The sequence below is a fragment of the Mirounga leonina genome, unplaced genomic scaffold (assembly GCF_011800145.1).
Source record: "Mirounga leonina isolate KUSES-001 unplaced genomic scaffold, KU_Mleo_1.0 Mir_115, whole genome shotgun sequence".
NCBI lineage: Eukaryota > Metazoa > Chordata > Mammalia > Carnivora > Phocidae > Mirounga > Mirounga leonina.
This window is the reverse complement of record NW_023270268.1, coordinates 52,263,809-52,270,042: the sequence shown is the minus strand read 5'-3', so window position 1 is coordinate 52,270,042 and position 6,234 is coordinate 52,263,809. Positions and strand designations below refer to the sequence as shown.

The 6,234-nt window shown below is 37.4% G+C and overlaps 1 long non-coding RNA gene across 1 annotated transcript; it reads right to left on the bottom strand.

The window, feature by feature from the left end:
* Positions 1 to 1,143: 1,143 nt before the first annotated feature.
* LOC118000102 lies at positions 1,144 to 2,972 on the bottom strand. Its single transcript, XR_004676378.1, has 2 exons — positions 2,823 to 2,972; positions 1,144 to 2,620 (listed from the first exon to the last, which is right to left on the bottom strand). It is a non-coding gene; the product is annotated as an uncharacterized LOC118000102 (long non-coding RNA).
* Positions 2,973 to 6,234: the final 3,262 nt, after the last annotated feature.

The window sequence follows — 6,234 nt, the reverse complement described above, 5'->3', positions numbered from 1 at the left end:
TCGTGGCAAAAACATAGCCTAAAATGAATGATCAAGGCAAAGCATGCTCTAAGGTACTGAAATAGAGCTGGAGGGGACTTTACAGAGCCACTGTTTCAGCTCTTACAGATGAAGTGAAGCCCAGATTCCTGGTAACATCTGCTTCCATCTCACAGCTACAGTCTCACGACTTGTGGTTCCACTGGGCCTCTTCTTAGAATACTTGCATTTCCCCTGGGAGACCTGACCCAGGGGCATATTCATTGTCTGGAATGTAGTACTGCCTTTTAACATTAAAAAAGTCACATCCAGAAGAGCCTTTAAAGAGGCCATATATTGTTTGCTAATGAACAGTGGAAGTGACTGCACAAGACTGTGTCTGTCTGACCTATTTCACTTAACATAATACCTTCTAGGTCCATCCATGTTGTCACAAATGGCAAGATCTCATTCTGTTTTATGGCTGAGTAATATTCGTGTGTGTGTGTGTGTGTGTGTGTATAGCACATCTTCTTTACCCATTCTTCTATCAAAGACAAGAAATAACAAGTGTTGGTGTTGTGGAGAAAAGGGAACCCTTGTACACTGTGAGTGGAAATGTAAATTTGTATTTCCACTGTGGAAAACAGTATGGAAGTTCTGCAAAAAATTAAAAATAGAAATACCATACAATCCAGTAATTCCACTACTGGATATTAACCCAAAGAAAATGAAAATAGTAGTTCAAAAAGATACATACATCTCTATGTTTACTGCAGCATTATTTACAATATCCAAGATATGGAAGCAACCTAAATGCCCATTGCCATGTTCTTATTCATGCACATGACTGTCATCAATGGATTATAAACATCTTGAGGACAAGGGGAGTCTTATTAATCTTTCTGTCATCAGCACCTGGCACATAGGGAAATTCATAAATGCTTGCTTAATTAATTAATTGGTAAGTAATTAATGCCTCTTCTTTTGCAAAATTCTCTTCTACTCCTTCACTTTCAGTGAAGTGTTGGTCACATCACTGTTCCCTGTTAAAACTCTCTAATGGCTCATACTGTACTTAGAATAAAATCCACTCTCCGCATACTGGCCCACAAGGCCCTTTCTGATGTACCTCCCTGATCTTATCTTATCTCACATTGACCTTTTTTCCCCATTCACCCGATGGGCCAAATTTATTCCTGCTCTAGAGCTTTTGTAAAGGCTGCTCCCTTCACTTTGAACTCTCTTGTCCCTAATCTTCACATGTTTCATCTTGCATCCCTCCCTCATCCCTCCCCCAACCATTGTCATTTATCACTACACATATTTCTTCATTTGTTTATATGTGTTCTCATTCATACATATGGGAGCTCCACGAGAGAAGAAGTCTGTGCTGTCTTGTTTACTACCACCATACTTAGCTCCTCAGTCAATGTCTGGCATATAGTGGGTACTCAATAAATGTTTGTTGAATAAAGGCATTAATTCCTCCAGGACTTCCCAGTCTTCTTCTCAACTATACATATTTAATACAATAAATATTTGTTGAATAAATGAGTCAAAACTGAATGTCATCCTTTTGGCTCCTGAGTGGGATCTTGGTTTGGATGAAATGCAATTGGCTAGAAACATGAGTGCAATGACATTGTAGAAAAAGCTAGAAGAACCAGACAAAACTGATGGAACTATTGTGCACACATAAAGTTGTTTAATTCTCCAATTTATTTTCATTTTAGTGTATGTCTATTTAAACCAATGACCCAAAAATTATAGCCTCTGACTGGTTGGCACATAAATTTCTGACTTTAAAACCACTTTATTTCAAGCTTGATAAATAGCTTTTGTCACTAGGTAGAGTAATTAAGGTGTAGAATTGGCCATAGCTAGGCTGGGCTGACATTACTTTCTTTTCAGTGTTTTGTTACCTGCCTGTCTGATTTGGCAGAGCTCACAGAAAGGCTCAGGGCTGAGTTATGTACATTCTCTTCTGGCAAGAGCTTTGTCAGGAAGATATATCTCCCCCATCTACTGAGCAGCCTCTGTTTTCCAAGACCCATGGCAGATAGGCCTGGCACACACTGCCAAGCCCCTCTCATCATCTCTAGTGGTCACTCTGTCACTGGCAGAGAAAAGGATGGGCTATTCCCTATTTGAGATCTCCATGCTTTTTGGCTTCTCCACTGTGTTCTAGCCTTACTCTCTACAAATGGTATTTTATTAATAATTCAATATAAATTCCAAAACCCATGCTTCAGAGTGCCAGAATTGCTATGTTGTAGAAAGAGTAAAACAAAGGAGTTTAACACACCTTGCAAAGCACAATCTCCACAGTGTATCCAAGAAATAGACAGAGAATTGATGGGAATTATAGGCTATTATAGATAAACATTAAGTTAAAAATTCAACCACATCATTTTATGGATGATGAAGGTGAGTTCCAGAGATGAATTAACTTCGTTACTTCACACGGCTCACCACTGGTAGAATAACTATGTATATACTTATTTGTTCACCTGAATGTTAAGAAGACTAAAGTTCAGAAATTCGTATTGAGCCAGAAATCACTTAATGAGTCCCACCTTTCCATTTCTTTCTTTGATCCATAGATTCAAATCATTCCTTAGGTTCTGCCTAATTGCATCATGGCTCAGGACAGGAAGAGCTGCAGCAAAATAAATTGTATTGACAATTATCTTTAGGGAGCAGGTCTTTCTTTGTGCAGTTGAACTCTTTATCCAGCATCTCTTTCAAGACATCTTAAAAGGATCTTGCCCAACAGGGCTTTTACCAATATGAGAATATCCCAGCAGAAAGGTACTAAGTGGGTCATCCTTCTAGAGATCAGTCAAGGAGATGTTACTTACATCAGGAGGATTCTGTGCATCTCAGAGGTCCCTGAATGGTGGGGAAGGGAGTATGACATGTGCATGAGCATCTGCCTCAGAGAGGGCACCAACGGCCAGATTACTACCTCAATTTATGACAGACTCCACCCTTTGTCTTTCATTCTTCACTGGACTGTGGAAAGAACAAAAGTAGAGTGACCAGAAGGATAAAAAATGAAAGAGTAATCACATGCTCTTCTCCACTGCAGGTCCCTCAGTCTATGTCTTTAGGAGGGAAAGGGGAAGAACCTTGACAGTAAATGAAACCATAAAGTTTGGGTTTATACTGGCCTGGACTTGTTCATATCTGAATGTAAAATTGTTCTAATGACTAAAAGTGACTATAAAGCAATGGGTGCTGTCTGAGATGCTGCCAAGAAATGTGAGAGAGCCAGTATTGGTTAGAAATTATTAGTTAAGTATAGGTAGAATTCAGGGAGTGGAGGGATGGAGAAGCTAAAAAGTTGAACATAGGGAAGTGCAGGAGCTTATGAAGAATGCACTCCACTTTGCGAAGGATTTGGACTTTATCCCATGTATGCCCAAGAAGAGCCAAAGCATCTTACTTAAATGAATGATATCAGATTTACATGCATTCAATAAATATTTATAATAGACCTATGAAGTGTCAGGCTCTGTTCTAGGAACTGGGGATGCATCAGTGAACAAAACAAACAACAAACCGTCACCTTGGGGAGCTTACATTCCAGTGGGAGAGAGGTGACAGATACTAAACAAAAATGAGTATGTGTTTAATATCTAGTATGTTAAAAAGCTGGTAAATGTTACGGGAAAAAAAGAAAGATTATGGTAAGACAGATTGGAAATACTGAAGCAGAGAAGATGATAGGATTAGATTTCATTGTTTTCACTGAGGGACCAGGGAGGCAACACTGAGAAGGTGACATTTCACCAAAACTCAAATGAGGTGAGGTTAAATATGAGACAATCTGAAGAAAGAGTATTCAAGGCAGAGGAGATGGTCAGTTCAAAAGCTGTAAGGCAGAACCCTGCTGTTGTATTTAAATAATAGCATGGAAGCCACTGTGGCTGGAACAGAGTAAGAAGAGAAAAGCAGAAGGAGATAGGGTCAAAAGAGGCCATGACCAGGGATGGTCTCAAATACCTTTGAATAATTTTGACTTTCATCCTGAGTGAACTAAGGAGACACTGTAGGATTTACATGCAGAGGGGAGACATAGAGGGCTATCTTGATCTCAATTAGGTTTTAAAAGGATCATTCTGTAATGAAGTAGCAGAAAGATAAACTGAGAAAACAATCCCATTTACAAAAGCACCAAAAATATATATATATATCTAGGAATAAACTTAACCAAGGAAGTGAGGGTACTGTACTCCAAAAATTATAAAACACTGATGAAAGAAACTGAAGGCACAAACAAATGGAAAGACATTCAATGCTCATAGATTAGAACAACAAATATTATTAAAATGTCCATACTACCCAAAGCAATCTATAGATTTAATGCAATCCTTATCAAAATACCAATACCATTTTTCACAGAACTAGAAAAAATAATCTTAAATTTTGAGTGGAACCACAATGGCCAGAGAAACAACCTTTAAAAAGAACAAAACTGGGCGCCTGGGTGGCTCAGTTGGTTAAACGACTGCCTTCGGCTCAGGTCATGATCCTGGAGTCCCGGGGTCGGGTCCCATATCAGGCTCCCTGCTCAGTGGGGAGTCTGCTTCTCCCTCTGACCCTCCCCTCCTCACACTCTCTCTCTCTCATTCTCTCTCTCTCTCAAATAAATAAATAAAATCTTTGAAAAAAAAAAAAAAACAACAAAACTGGTGGTATCAAAATCCCAGATTTCAAGATATACTACAAAGCTATAGTAATCAAAACATTATGGTACTGGCACAAATATTGACAGTAGATCAACAGAATAGACAGTCCAGACACACACATATAAACCCACAATTATATGGTCAATTAATTTTCAACAAAGGAGGCAAGAATATGCAATGGGAAAAAGACATTCACAAATGGTTCTGGGGAAACTGAACGGCTACATGCAAAAGAATGAAATTGGAGGACTTTCTCACATCATACACAAAAATAAACTCAAAATGGATTAAAGATCTAAATGTGAGACCTGAAACCATTAAAATCCTAGGACACAGCACAGACAGTAATTTCTATGACACCAACCATAGCAACACTTTTCTAGATGTGCCTCCTGAGGCAAGGAAAACAAAAGCAAAAATAAACTACTGGAACTAGATCAAAATAAAAAGCTTCTGCTCAGCCAAGGATACAATCAACAAAACAAAAAGACAACCTAATAAATGGGAGAAGATATTTGCAAATGACACATCCAATAAAGGGTTATTATCCAAAATATACAATGAACTTATACAACTCAACACACACACAAAAACAAATAATCCAATTAAAAATGGGCAGAAGACATGAACAGAGATTTCTCCAAAGAAGACATACAGATAGCCAACATAAGCATGAAATGATGCTCAACATCATTCATCATCAGGGAAATGCAAATCAAAACTATAGTGAGATATTTCACACCTGTCAAAATGGCTAAAATCAAAAACACAAGAAACAACAAATGTTGTTGAGCATGTGGAGAAAACCAAATCCTTGTGTACTGTTGTTAGGAAAGCAAACTGGTGCAGCTACTGTGGAAAACAGTATGGAGGTTCCTTAAAAAATTAAAAATAGAATTACCACATGATTCATTAATTCCATGTTGGGTATTTACCCAAAGAATATGAAAAAAATAATTTAAAAAGACATATGCACCCCTGTGTTCATTTCAGCATTATCTACAATAACCAAAATATGGAAGCAGCCCAAGTGTTCACTGATAGATGACTGGATAAAGAAGATATGGCATATATATATATATATATATATATACACAATGGAATATTATTCAGCCATTAAAAAGTATGAAATCTTGCCGTATGCAAAAACATGATGGAGCTAGAGAATATAATACTAAGGAAAAAAAGTCAGAGAAAGACAAATGCCATATGATTTCACTCTTATGTGGAATTTTAGAAACAAACAAAAAGAGACAAACCAAAAAACAGACTCTTAACTATAGAGAACAAACTGATAGTTACCAGAGGGGAGTTGGGTGTGGGGATGGGTAAACAGGTGAAGGGGATTAAGAGTACACTTATCATGATGAGCACTGAGTAATGTATGGAATTGTTGAATCACTATATTATAAACCTGAAATTAATGTAACACTATATGTTAACTCTACTGAATTAAAAAAAAAATTTTAAAAACACTAAGTGGAGAAAAATGAATTTTTTATATTTGAAAAAAAATAAGCCTACCATTTTACTTGGTGGTACTTAATAGACATATTCCTCTAATTTGCATGTGTACAAT